The 14,162-nt window shown below is 44.4% G+C and overlaps 1 long non-coding RNA gene across 2 annotated transcripts in view; it reads right to left on the bottom strand.

Annotated features, from left to right (window-relative positions):
* Window positions 1-6,895: 6,895 nt before the first annotated feature.
* LOC141994422 (uncharacterized) overlaps window positions 6,896-14,162 on the bottom strand; it is a 66,198-nt gene continuing 58,931 nt past the window's right edge. The window contains exon 3 of one of the 2 annotated variants that reach the window (XR_012641126.1): window positions 6,896-6,982. This is a non-coding gene — a long non-coding RNA (uncharacterized LOC141994422). The remainder of the gene's footprint in view (window positions 6,983-14,162) is intronic. The other variant, XR_012641125.1, reaches the window with a different exon arrangement.

Raw genomic sequence — 14,162 nt, 5'->3', positions numbered from 1 at the left:
TTCTCTCATACACCAAAAGTATTCACCATTTCTTGGAGGGTGGGGAGGATCCTGATAAAGGGGATAATTTTTTTTATTGTGAAGATTGAAAAGCATCATCTGTCAAAAGCAGTGTGGACAGTTATCTGTTTCAGAAATATGCACTTGAGCAATGTGTGTCATCATGATTTACACTGGTCTAAAATTCCATTAATGCAGGCATCAAAAGTTACAGAATTTCCTTTGCAGATATATATCAGCAAACTGCTGGAACACCAGTAAATAATCAAAAGACCTTAGAAAAAGAGCAAGGATTAAACTCATTCATCACTAACTAGGACAATGAATACAAAAGCTACAGAAATGAAAAGATAAACACTGTAACCTTCTATTGTATTGTTGTTCATTTATTCCTGCATGCCAGAAGGAGAAATAGCAGAAGCGCAATTGGTGGTACAGTTAGAGACAAGTAGACAGAGAACCCTTTTTTCCCTTTACAACAGAACTCATGGCCTGTGAGCAAACACTATATGTGCAAAACCTGGATATGGTCTGAAATTCGTAATTCTCTCTTCGATATGTTAAGGGAGCCCTAGGACAAAAAGCTATTGAGCTTAATTCTACCCACTGCCAAGCATGCACACAACCTCCCTTGATCTGGAGGTGTGTCAGATTGGAGCTCAACATTTAGTCCCACAGTCCCCACAGTTTTATAACATATAGTTGTGTCTCCTCTGAAGCAGATGTACTGTGCCATTCTTCAGTCATTTGTGCCCATGTCCCCGCAGCAGAGCTACAGTCTGTACCAGCTTTCAGAGTAACAGCTGTGTTAGTCTGTATTCGCAAAAAGAAAAGGAGTACTTGTGGCACCTTAGAGACTAACCAATTTATTTGAGCATAAGCTTTCGTGAGCTAGAGCTCACTTTATCGGATGAAGTGAGCTGTAGCTCACGAAAGCTTATGCTCAAATAAATTGGTTAGTCTCTAAGGTGCCACAAGTACTCTTGAGTCTATACCAGCAGCCTTTGTGTCGTCTGGGCTGCAGATGATGCATGAGATGATGTTTTGATTTAATAATAGACTGGAGGAGCAGTTCATGTGTGCACCAGAACTGGCCCCCTGATAAATTCTTGCCAGATTAAGGGCTCAGACCTGCTATTAACTCCATGTGGCCGCAGATGTCCACCGTAACAGAGTCGGGGGGGAAGGGCCTTAAGGGCCTTATCCAAAGGCCATGGAAGTCAATGGGAAAGGGCTGCTATTGTCTCCCAATGGGCTTGGGTCAAGTGTTGTAAGGACCTGTTAGTACAGATGCTTGTTACTGAGCCTCCCTCCATGTTAATGTTTGCTTCTGACCCCAGCAGATAGATATTCCCAGCCTAGCAAATTGATGCTGTGCCTCTCCTCCTTCTCCCCAAGTCAAACTGGGCCTCCCTGCCCTCACCCCTCCGTTATATTGTGCTGCCCCCAGGGCCGGATTACGGTTATGAGGGGCCTCAGGCTAATCGGAGGGAAGGGCCCAAGTATGAATGACGTATTGCAAAAAAATTATGAAGTTATCAAACATTTCTCTACATACATATTTAGATATTATTTATGTATGTAAAATTAACAAGTTTATTCTACTCTCACGACACTCAATTCTTCTGAGATACTTCTGAGTAAGAGGTAGCACAGGGGATGCTATGCTGTCCTTCTCTTAGGCCTCCTTCCTCCGAGGTAGTGGAGTGATCATCTGCATGAGGATGAACTCTGCAACATTCTCCATCTCTCTCACCTCTTTCAACCTGGTGCTTCTACCCTCAGCTCTCCTCATGGCACAGTGCAAAGCCAAGCCCTGCAGGTGTTTCCCCCAAGCTATGGCCTCTACACCACATAGCCTATCTCACTCTGACTGCAGTCTGGGAGGCAGCCAGCTTTTATTATGTAAAAGAAAACCACTCAGGTGTAAAATCCGCTGAAGTAGAGGAAATAGTAGTGGGAAGATTACATTGGGTGGCATTGTATTTTAAGCTGTCTTGTTCTGAAAGCTGCCTCCCAGTGTTGCACTGGCTGAGGACAATGAATTACTGTTTTCACATTGAACCCAAATATTATTTGTGGGGTGATAGCCAGTTTGTGTAGTTAATCTCCAGTGATTCACCACATCAGGCCATTCTGTCACCAAGCTCTTCCACAATTAGAATAATAGAATAGAATCATAGGACTGGAAGGGACCTCGAGAGGTCATCTAGTCCGGTCTTCTGTACTCATGGCAGGACTCACTATTATCTATTCTAGAATGTGTGATCAGCAGCTCTGACATGATTTTTTTAAGCATGAGTTCTTTGTGCACCAGCCCCCTGTGGTTTGCATTTGTTTGTTTTAAGCTTTCTGTAAGAAAAAAGGAAACAGCTAGAAGTGACTCAGATCTTTGGATGGTTGCCCAGTCATAATATTTAGCACTTCTGTACTATGTTAGCTCTTCAAAATCACTGTACAAACATTAAACAAACTTAATCTAAAGCCTGTCAGCTTTTGAATGACAAGGAATTGACAAAACAGAGCTATTCCCTGTTGTGTTTTCTGCCCCCCTTAACAAAAAGACTTCATTGAAAATCAGCATCTTAAAAGAACCATTAAGGATCTTTCAAAAGAACAGTCCAACCAACGCTGCTGTAGGACACCCTTGTTACATCAGGTCTGGCGTTTGTTTAAGGCTGGTGTAAAATGAAGGGAGAGCTTCCTGTTTCATGTGCATGTGTAAATCAAGCAGACCTTGCTTATTTTTTTCCCTTAAAGTGCTGAGAGTTTAGGGGAGGAAAGTGAATGAGATTCTGCTTATATCAGGTATGAAAAAGCAGAAGGGACCAAAATCTATTCTTGTGCAAAAATCTGTTCTCCCTGAAGTCAATAAGGCTACACAGGGGTAGCTGTCAGCAAGAATTGGCCTGTGTTCTCATTCCCTTCTCAAATCACACACATTCCACGCTTACCCAACATTTCCACTTGGGAAAGAAGTTAGTTTGAGTTGGGGCAGAAAAATGACTTATTTCAGGTTTATTTAGCTTTAAGTTGTTGGAATGAAACTCAAAAGAAATCAAATGTGAGGTACTTTTCTGATCGATTGAATTGCTAGAGAACCAGCAAATGGACAGAACCTGCATTTAGCCTATTCAGCCAGTCTTTCTATCATAGCCTGCTAAGAAGTGGATTTAAAATCCTTGAGGGAGAGGGGAGGGAGAAACCTACAACATTGTGTGTTGAGCTTCCTCCAGTGCTTTTGCAACCCCTTAAAAGTACAAAGATGCCTTGGCCTGTGGAGCTAGGCTGAGCATAAGGAAAGAACTTGGTTGCCTGTGCATCCCAGTACAGAGAAATACATCAAAGAAAAAAAATTGGATATATTTGATTTTTAGTACAGTTCAATACAGTATTGAACACAGTGCATCATAAATCTGAAGCCCCTCGATGGAAGGTACTGTAAAAGTTAAAGTATTGGTATCCAGAATGGGATGTTTTATTTTGTTTTTCCTACAAATGTGTGGAAATTTGTTCCTTATACATGGGAGGGGCAATAGTTCTGGCTGGAGCTGGATAGAGTGTGTGCAGGTTCTGTGCAAGCTTCCCACCCTACTGCTCTGGTATTGCCTCTTCCCCCCGCCACCCTCTTGCCCTGCCCAGTTGTCCAGAAACGGGACCCAGCACACATAGAAGATGATGGTTACCGGCACTAGGACTCAGGAAATGTCCGGGAGCTGCCTTCCAGCCTCAGCGGAGGAGAGGGACTGAGGGAGCTTCTTCCCTCCCTGACAGCTAAGCAGAGCTCCAGAGAAATTGGTGGTGGGGGACAATGCCTGCTCACACTATACTCCCGGCTGGCACGAGTGCCTGTGGTAACCGGATTTTTAGTGTCCAGTCACCAGTATTAACCGGATATCTGGCAGTGTATTCCTGCAGTGCAGGGAGACACAGCAGGCTGCTGGCTGGCTGCCAGCTGAACTCCTTCCAAGCCACAGGGGGCTGCTTTGCCTTTCTTGCTGGCAGGAGCACTCCAGCAGGGCTACATGAGCAAGCTCACTTCCCTGCCTAACCTGGCCCCAGCCATACCCCCTGTCTGACCAGTAGGGTCTAATGTTATAGCCTTATTGGCCTATGGGTTAATCCAGCCCTGGCTTCCCCCTCCCCCTATTATAATGTGCCTCCCCATCATGCCCAGTCTATACTCTCCCTCCCCCAATTCATATCCTGCCTCCCACTTCCAATTTATACTGTGTCCCCACTCCTACAAATTCACATGGTGCCTCTCCTCCCTGCAGCCCCCAAACTCCTAGTGTGCCTCCCCCATTTATCTACAGGCTCCTTTCCAGGGCAGGAGGCAGAGAAGAGCTGGTTCTCTTCCATGCTGTGCTGGGTGAGTGGCACCAGTGCTAGGTGCTCCCCCACTGCTGGGCTGAAGCAGGCCCAAGCAGAGCAGCTATCTGCTCCCAGGTGCTCCCTCAGGCCAGCCAGGAAGCAGGAAATGCCTGTTCACCCTCATCAGGTGGGATATGTGATGCTGCCAGTCAGCTGGGGTGGGGCAGGCAGAGAAATAACATTTTTACAGAGGGTTTCTAGCTTGGTGGATGCTGCAGAGAGCATCTGGTTGCAGGGTGGGCAATGCACTGTACCACATCCCCATGGAGAAAGGGTCTGTGTGGGAGAGAAGGCACTGAGTTTGGTTTTGTGTAACCTCACTGATCCACAGGTCACTAATCTAGTCTCTTTGCAAGTCCAACAAAAATCAGTGGACTCTCCCTACTTCTTAGCTAAGATCTTCTTGGCGTGTCCTCTTACTGCTTGTGGATGGGTTCGGTCACGGAGACCCCTTGGGACTGTCACCTGACGTGCTGGAATTACCTCTGAGCCCATTTTTCCTGCCAGCTTGGGACTCCAGAACCCTGCCTTGTTGAGCCAGACATGCTAGCCTGCTGCAACACAGACCCAGGTCTGGTCCATGCCCCCAAAGCTGCAGACTTTAACCAAAAACTGCTCAGCAGGTCACTTATCTCCAGCACCCATACACCCAGCTCTGAAACCCAAAATAAATCCATTTTACTCTGTATAAAGCTTATACAGGGTAAATTCATAAATTGTCTGCCCTCTATAACATTGATAGGGAGATATGCACAGCTGTTTGCTCTCCCAGGTATTAATCACTTACTCTGGGTTTTCTAGTAAACAAAAGTGATTTTATTAAGTATAAAAACTAGGATTTAAGTGGTTTCAAGTAATAACGACAGAACAAAGTAAGTTACCAAGCAAAATAAAACAAAACACGCAAGTGTAAGCCTAATATATTAAGAAACTGTTTACAGGTAAATCTCACCCTCAGAGATGTTCCAATAAGCTTCTTTCACAGACTAGACTCCTTCCTAGTCTGGCCCCAATGCTTTCCCCTGGTACAGTCCTTGTTAGTTCCAGCAGGCACTTAGGTGAAAAGCAGGGGCTTTCTCACGACTGGGACCTCCCTTTGTTCTCTTCCACCCCCTTTTATAGCTTTGGCACAAGGTGGGAATCTTTTGTCTCTCTGGATCCCCACCCCTCCTTCTAAATGGAAAAGCACCAGGTTTAAGATGGATTCCACCATTGTTCCTGGGCTGGCTTACATGAACACAGGAAGGCTTGCAAGTAAACAGAGCCATTTACAACCAATTGCCCTTGTCAATGGGAGCCATCAAGATTCTAAACCATCATCAATGGCCCACACTTTGCATAATTACAAAAGTATCTCAGAGCTATAATTTATATATTTCTAGCTTCAGATACAAGAATGATACATACATACAGATAGGATGAACACACTCAGTAGATTATAAGCTTTGCAATGATACTTTACAAGAGATCTTTTGCATAAAGCATATTCCAGTTACATCATATTTACACTCATAAACATATTTCCATAAAACATTATGGAGTGCAACATCACACTGCTTCCCACCACATCTGTGCGATTGCCCGATCATTTTACTCCACCAGGTCACTGGAAGAGCATTTGCACTCAAGCCACAGACATTGTAGGAGGTGCTTCATATTTTGAGGCTCTCTGACACAGTCACAAGGATTGGGGCCAACATGTAATAACGGTGCAATAATAATACCTAGCTTTCATATAATGGAGTCTCACTTTATTAAGATTTCATAGTTTGTTTTTTTAACCAAATATTCTCTAGTCACTTTGCTAGCACATTGCAAAGATTTCTTTCAAATAACAAAATCTACACTCTTCCCAAGAAATGAACAAAGTACAGTTTACGGTGCAAGATCCTTGCTTTCCATTGTGTTTTTCCAATTACTCAGTAATTTACAAGGTTCAGTAGTTCACAACGGGTCTCCCAGTCATTTCTGCAAATTAGTGTGGTTCCGCTGTAGGTAAAATTCCATGAACAGAAAACTCAGAGAAGACAATTAGCTCCTTAACTTTCTGAGAGGCCACCCTCCCCATCTCCCTCCTTCTGTCACACTTTTTGGCATGTGTTCTCTGTTTGTTGTGCTGTGACATGAAGAACTGGCTTCATGGGTACTGTTGTCACACGCTTTGGAGAGTCAGATGAAAAATCAAAGAGTGACGGGACTTGCTCCAGGTTTTAAATGTCTCCTTTCAGATCACTGAGAATCTTCTTCCTTCATTAGGAAGAATGGCCCTGCAGCTCCAAATCAGATTCCAGGCATGATGACAGCAGGTATTTCTCTCTTTAGTTAAAGGAGGGTTTGGAGTCCCTACATCAGTAAAGAGATGTATTTATCAGAGGCAGGCTGTGATAACTCACTTCAGAATCCTTCCCAGAAGATTTTGAACATCGAGGGGAAACATGAAACTCACTGTTTCCTTTTCTTCTTCTCCTGTGCACTCTTGTTTGTGCCAAGAACAAGCTATCAGAATGTGCTTCCTGCTGCTCCTCCAGCCATTGTACAAAAACAAGAAGTAACCCTGCAGTGATATAATCAAAAACTGCTCCTTGACAGAGGTGCAGGAGAACGTTAGCTGAAATGAGGATGCAAAAGTTTCCATAAAGGAACATAAAGTAAAGTGCAACTTTTATAGATCAGTCATGTAAGGTGGGATTTGATGATTCCTTATGAAATTGAGATGGGCCCCAACCAGAAACCGCCTACCCATGCAAACAGAGAGTGCAGATCCAGGGCTCAAATTTGTGACCTAGGCCCATCTCAGAATACGGGCTACTTTCCAATTGTGACAAGAGAAGTGAGGGTAAACTGGGCAGGATCTGAAAACAAATAGTTTTTGAATTGCAACCAGCATTAGTCCAAGGCTAGGAGAACAGAAGTAAATTTGTTTTGGATTTGTGGCTTAAACATAGGTACAGGCAGGCAGGGCTTTCGTTTTGTTGGGTAGGCATTTGGGGTTTGTTTATTTACTTATTATGGAAATAGATACGCAAACTTTTTTGAAGGATTGGGCTATATCCAAATGACAAGGGAATAAATTATCTGGCTGGGAGGCTATACTGACCTGTGGTGAGTTTGTGAAATAATGGATGGGGTAGAGAGCAAACTACATTTAAAAGAAGTCATGTTAGTGCAAAAGGCTTTGGAAAGTAATGAGCACAGCAGCAGGGGAAGTATAAGTATCTGGCAATAAAACAGATAACGCAAAGCCTAAGAAAAAATAATTTTTTGAAAGTGCTAAAGGAAATATTCTAATGAACAGGGTCAAACTGCCAGACAGCAAAAGTGGCTCAAAAGAAAGTTGAATGGTGCCATGCTGCCTATATGCCACAATCTGCATACAAAAGCAAAAAGCATGATTAGGAACAGCTTTAAAGTTCAAGCCAGATTTCATCCCCTAACACTTATTTCAGGGACATGTCGATCCAAGTGTAAAGGTGGTAAGCAAACAGAATTTTCCTCTTGATACTTTGACATTTGTTTCTATCCTGAATGGGAATGAAAAATCACAATATCAATTTTTTCACAACATGAAAGGTTCTGAAAATTTTCATTTTGGGACTGTTGGAATGTAGAATTGGAAAACAGTAAAAAGGTGTAAAAAGTGGGTTTTTCCAACTTTATTGTGGGTTTTTTTTTACCTTTCCCTCTTTTTTTCCAGTGGAAAAAGGGGGAAATGATAAAAACGGTAAGAAGAGGTGGTGGGAAGCCCTGAAAATCCCCAAACCATTTAGGAAAACCATTTTTTTAAAATTTTCAAATATCAAAACAAAACACAAAATGTGAAAATGAAACATTTCAATGACATTTTTCAACTGGAAAATTTGGACATTGTTGAAATTGACATATTCCCACGGAACATATTGATTTTCATGAAACCCCATTTTTCAACATGAAAACTTTTCATTTGTGAATTTTGACCAGGCATTTTAGTTTGGCCCGTTATAATACTTGAAATGTATTTCACAGTGTTACGTCCAAGATGAGAGCCTGGCTGGGTTGTTCATGAAAAGGCACCCTAGCCATAGTCAATGTAATCTTTTAAATTAGTGTTTTGGTCATTGAAAAATCAATCTCTCTATGTCTTAAAAATAGCAATATCCCTATTTTTATTACAGCTATTCTGTGGATAAATTGAGGCCTTCAGATTTGATGTTATCTGTTTTTTTTTAAAGTAAAAAGCCTTGTGATAAAAATGATACCCTAATATACAAAATGTACTACCAGTGTAATTTTTATATTGTGCTGGATCAATATACTAGTCAAACAATTTTTTTACCTTTTTGCCACAATGGGTTCAAGGCAACTTAGAGAATAAACTATATCCTTTCTGCTTCATAGATTATCACTAACAGCCAGATAATAGAAATGTTCTGTAATAGTTACAGTGCTAGCAGAGATGATGTATGAAGAAGCAAATAAACAGTTTGATCCTTGCAAGATAGATCTGCTCTATAAGCCCACGAAGAGGAAGTAAAATGACTGTCATGTAAAGGGTACAGGTCTGAAAGCATCCGTGCCAGATCTGTAAGCAAAACTAGCGAAGGCTGTGTTTTCACATCAGTTTGGAGGAGGTGTGTGTGTATGTGGGGCAATCTCTGAGTTGACTGCTCAGCAAAATTCATTCCATGTTTTCAAACTTTAAATACATTTGGGGTTGCGGTGACATGAACACAAACTAGTCATGCTTTGTTGCTGTGAGTTATCACACCGGCACCTCCAAGTGAAAGTATGATTTTTCTGTGGGCGACTGGAGTGATGTCATTTCTTATTTTCTACTATGGGTAAAACCTCAAACTGAAAGTGCTATCCTGGAGCTCGTTTCATGAGTGAGATCAGGCTGCCAATTCTAGTTACAATGACCTTTAAATACATTCTGACTGCCTGTCTGTCTATCTAATCTGAATAATGAATCAATCCTTCACATTTGCATTGTTTTTCACTGTAAAAGGGTGACTAGTCCCTTAAGGGCTGGAGGCTTGGGGCCAGCTGAACCTCAATACTAAAAAGTCACACCTAGGTATAGTTCAGGTGATTGCCCTGTAAAGAGCAGCAGGAGGCTGCGGTGAAGGGGGATGCTCAGGGAGAGCAAAAAGGAGAAACCTAGACAGAGGCTTGAGAGTGGCCTGCCACTGCAGAAAAGGCCCCAGAAGTGGTGCAAGTAGAATTAATTTCTTACTAGTATGCTGCACTCATGGGAGGGACATAAAGGGGAGGCACCAGCTAAAGGGGGGGACATGACCTCCCCACATGACCCCCCACGTGACTCCTCCCCGCCCCCAGCCCAGGGCCCCCATGCTCTCGCTGTCTCCTCCCCATGATCCATCTCATGTTACCTGGGGGGGACGGGCAGGCTCTGTCCTCCTTCCACTGTGCGGAGACTTCTGAACTGCTGGGCTCTCCCTGGAACTGCAGAGGCCAAAGGAGCAGAATATGGGACTGCCGGGTGGCCCCACGCCAGCAGCTCCTCCGGGGTGGCTGTACTGCCCTCAACCCCGCCCCCAGCCCTGTCCTATGGCGGGGCTGCTGTACAGACCCCAGACAGGAGACGCAGCTGTGTGGAAAGGCTGGGGATGGGGCTGGGGCTGGGGCTGGGAGCGGTATAGCCGCGCTGGAGGAGCTGCTGGCATGGGGCAGCCCCACATTCTGCTCCTCCTGTGTCTGTCTGGTACGGAGTACCAGCTATAAATATCTTACTAGTACAGTGTACTGTACTACCAGGCCCCAAGCAGGAAGACCTGGCAGTAGGAAGAGTGTAGATTTGTGTTGGACTTTAATGTGGGACTTGGAGTCTTATTTTGAGTTTCTTTTACATTACTAAACCTAGACCCCCCAAAGAGGGGTATTTTTGGCCACGGGGAGCCTGGCTGAAGTTTACTGATCAGCCAAAAAGGGAAAACGGAGGTGAGAGGCTGCTTACAGGGCTGCTCTGAGGGTGCCAGGGGGAGTCAGGAAGCAGCCAGTTATTCACAGTCATTTAAAAGTGCTGTTGTGCCATTGCGTGCCTGAGCCGTGCGGTGAGAGGTGGGGCAGATGTGGTATTCTGCCTGTGAAAGACCGACAGTGGGAATTCTGCTGGGGTAGGCACTTAAAACACGCATACTGAAAGGGTGCACACCCCTAGTGTTCATCTTCAGCCACCTGTGATTATGCAAAGCCATCCCGCTCTGTTCCTTGTGCTCCGTGGGGCAAATCCATTCATGACTTCCACAGCCAAAGAGATCTCCTGGGCATCAAAACCAGGGCAGGATCCAGTGCGTAAGGGACAGGGTCTAGACTGATCACAATGCAGTGTCTAGTTACAATGGGGGCTCCCTGCGTTCCTGTGCAGAGGAGTGAGCTAAGGGAGGAGGATCAGGGCTTCTGTATGGGTCCTCTTTTCAATTTGGATGTGTTAGTGCCATGACGCACAGGAACAGTATCTGGAGAGCATTTCTGCAGTGTGATCTCATGCACAGCCCGCTCTCTGGGCTGGGTGGTGGGTCCTAGCACTTTGCCCAAGGAGTGCAAGCACTGACATTCTGGCTCGTCCCTGTGCAAGGTCATGGGCAGGGCTGTCTATGCCCACCTCATACTCCTACTCACTGAGAATATAGCCTTTAGGCTGTAAATCAGCTGTGTCCATTAGCCAGTTCAGGCTCCAGCTTAGTTTTGTGTCTTGTGATTATGGTTGTAATTGGAAGTACTTTAGTTGGCTAGAAAACCCGACATAAGGCCCAATACTACAAGGCGCCGAGTGCTTCCTGCAAGCTGGGGTGCACCCTCCATTCCCTAACTTCAGTGGTCATTGAGGGCACTCAGCATCTCACAGGATCAGGCTCCGGTGGCTGGAGATGGGACTAGTTAGGAAGGGCTTTGCGTTACTCCAGAGAATTCTTTCCCAGGTGTCTGGCTGGTGGGCCTTGCCCACATGCTGAGGTCTAACTGATCGTCGTATTTGGGGGTGGGAAGGAATTTTTCCCCAGGTCAGATTGACAGAGACTCTGCTGGTTTTTCATCTTCCTCTGCAGCATGGGGCATGGGTTACTTGCTGGTTTGACTTAGAGCAGCAGTTCTCAAACTGTGGGTCGGGACCCCAAAGTGGGTCGGGACCCCGTTTTAATGGGGTTGCCATGACTGGTGTTAGACTTGCTGGGGCCTGGGGCCAAAGCCCAAGTCCCACTGCTCAGGTCTGAAGCCAAAGTCTGAGCCTTGGCGGCAGGGCTCAGGCTACAGGCCCCCTGCCCAGGACTGAAGACCCCTTGGCTTTGGTCCCCCTACCTGGCGCACTGGGGCTTGGGCTTTGGTCCTCCTGCCCAGGGCGGTGGGGCTTGAGTGAGATCAGGCTTCAGTCCCCGCTCCTGGAGTCATGTGGTATTTTTTGTTGTCGGAAGGGGGTTGAAGTGTAAGGAAGATTGAGATCCCCTGAACTAGAGTAAATGGTGGAGTCTCTGTAACTTGCAATCTTTAAATCAAGATTTGAGAGCATCAGTAACTCAGCCAGAGGTTACGGGTCCATTACAGGAGTGGGTGGATGAGGTTCTGTGACCTGTGATGTGCAGGACTGGATGATCCTTCTGGCCTTACAGTCTGTGGTCTGAGTCATAGACTGTATTGATACCTGGCTGTGACACAGGGCCAGAAAGGGTTACACAGCTAGCAGGCTAATAGACCCAGATCCAACCTTAAGAAACATATGAAAGGATATGTAAATGGTAATTAGGGCCATTTCATGTTTGATAGACTAGAGCTTTGAAATGCAAACCTGTATTGTTAGAGAATTAGAGGTAATACTAATTGTATGTGTTTACTTATATCTTGTTAGATGTTAGACAGGAACTGTTTGATTACATGGTTATCGCTGCATTCTGTTAATTCAGAGATCAAAAGAAGATGTTAACATTTAAACAAACTGTGAATGTTTAGTGATATCACTGTGATATCACTGTCTTAATTTAGTGATATCACTTAATTTAGTGATATCTAAACTTAATTTAGTGATATCACTGTGATATCACTGTTTAGTGATATCACTGTCTTAATTTCTCTTGGAAGTACGTAGCAAACTACCTGCAAATGGCGGGAGATAGGCAATTGCCTTGTGTTAATCCATGTAGCTAATTACCGATGATGCGTAGAAAATAGGAGGTCTACTTCAAAGCTAGGATAATTGCCTACTGTTCACCCAAGGACTTCATGCTGTCAAGAGGCTGCCTGGAAACTGTATAAAGGGCTCTTGCGACCTGATCCTTTCATCTCAAATCTGCGTAAGGTTCATCAGGGGAAGCTTGAGCCACAAGAATGAGATTTCCAGTTCCATTCTGGATCACCCTGATATTGGACATTGGACTGCAACCTAGGGACTAATTCTAAAAGAACTCTTCGCGACTCTAAAGCTCACCATCTCTACTATGAAACTGACCTAAGAACACGATTCGTGTCTGTATGGATAATGATCTGTTAACCAATTCTCTCGCCTTTTTCTTTTTAAATAAATGTTAGTTTAGTTAATAAGAATTGGCAGTAAACGCGTATTTGGGTGAGATTTTAAGTATTCATTGACTTGGAGGGTGATGTGTCCAGTCCTTTGGGATCGGTAGAACTTTTTATTTGATGAACAAGACTTTCCGTAATCCTCATCATATTTGACTTGGCTATCTGGGTGGAAGCCTAAGGCTGGGTTGCTTTACGGGAACTGTGTTTTTGGCTTCTGGGTAACCAGGAAGGTATTGTAGAAGCTGTTTCGTTGCTGGCTTGGTTAATCTAAGTATTAGAATAACCACCATTTTTGGGATTGTCTGCCCCATTCTTTGCAATTTGCCCTAATTGAGCAATCTCAGCATGGCCCCTGGTCACACCGGCATAACACTAATGACGTCAGCAGAGGTACATTAGAGATTGTGGTTTCTGTTGGGCCAAAGTCTGTCCTCATCCAGATCTGCAGAGCACTGGTGAAGTCAATGAGATGGTACCAGTGGAACTGAGAGCAGAATTTGGGTTGGTATTTTCAACATAGTGTGCCCCTGGCCCATAACAACATGTTATGCCACAAAAAATACATTTTGAAACTCCAGTGCCCCTGTTAGAAATTGGAAATGGTCTTTTTGTCTTAAAACCCAAGCATCAGGTCCCCTGTGGTGACTTTGCTGCTATTTTTGGAGCCTTGCTGAAGTAGATACTTTAAAGGGAGCCACTTAGAAGGTCTGTGATTGATACTGTTGTGCTCAAATGTATTCCCCATTAAAGCCAATGGTCTTTAAATACAAGGTCAACTGCCTTCAGTGAAATGGCAGGTCTTTTCTACTTTGTTTCATTTATATCCTTGAGGGAGTAATAAGATAAGAGTGATAAGAGTGTGGTGAAACAACAAAGTGCTGCACAGGACATGAGACTAGATCTGCTGTGCAGACTTCATCCTGTTTTCCAAAGTGTGTTTATGATCTATATTTTATTATTTATATACATATATATGGTGGAGAGTCTCTGTGTCTATATATGTTGTGGCAAGGCACCTCTTTTCGCATGCCAACTTTAGCGTTTCTCCCCTCTGGCGATGGTGGGTCTGTGTAATCAGTCCTATACAGGCAGGGTTTGCCTTCCCTCTTTGGTCCTGCCTTGGTTTGTCTTCAGGGTAGGCCTGAGGGTAAGCCTAAGGGGTGCTCCTTCCCTACTCAAAAAAGGGAAATAGTCCCATAGACCCAAATAAAGGGTGATACCTTTCTCTGCCTCCTCTCTGGGATGGGGTGTCGTCCTGTTGTTTGTCCTGGGGTGTCAAT

Source organism: Natator depressus, chromosome 10 (assembly GCF_965152275.1).
Source record: "Natator depressus isolate rNatDep1 chromosome 10, rNatDep2.hap1, whole genome shotgun sequence".
Lineage (NCBI taxonomy): Eukaryota > Metazoa > Chordata > Testudines > Cheloniidae > Natator > Natator depressus.
The sequence above is the reverse complement of the archived record's forward strand: the minus strand, read 5'-3'. Positions and strand labels throughout refer to the sequence as shown.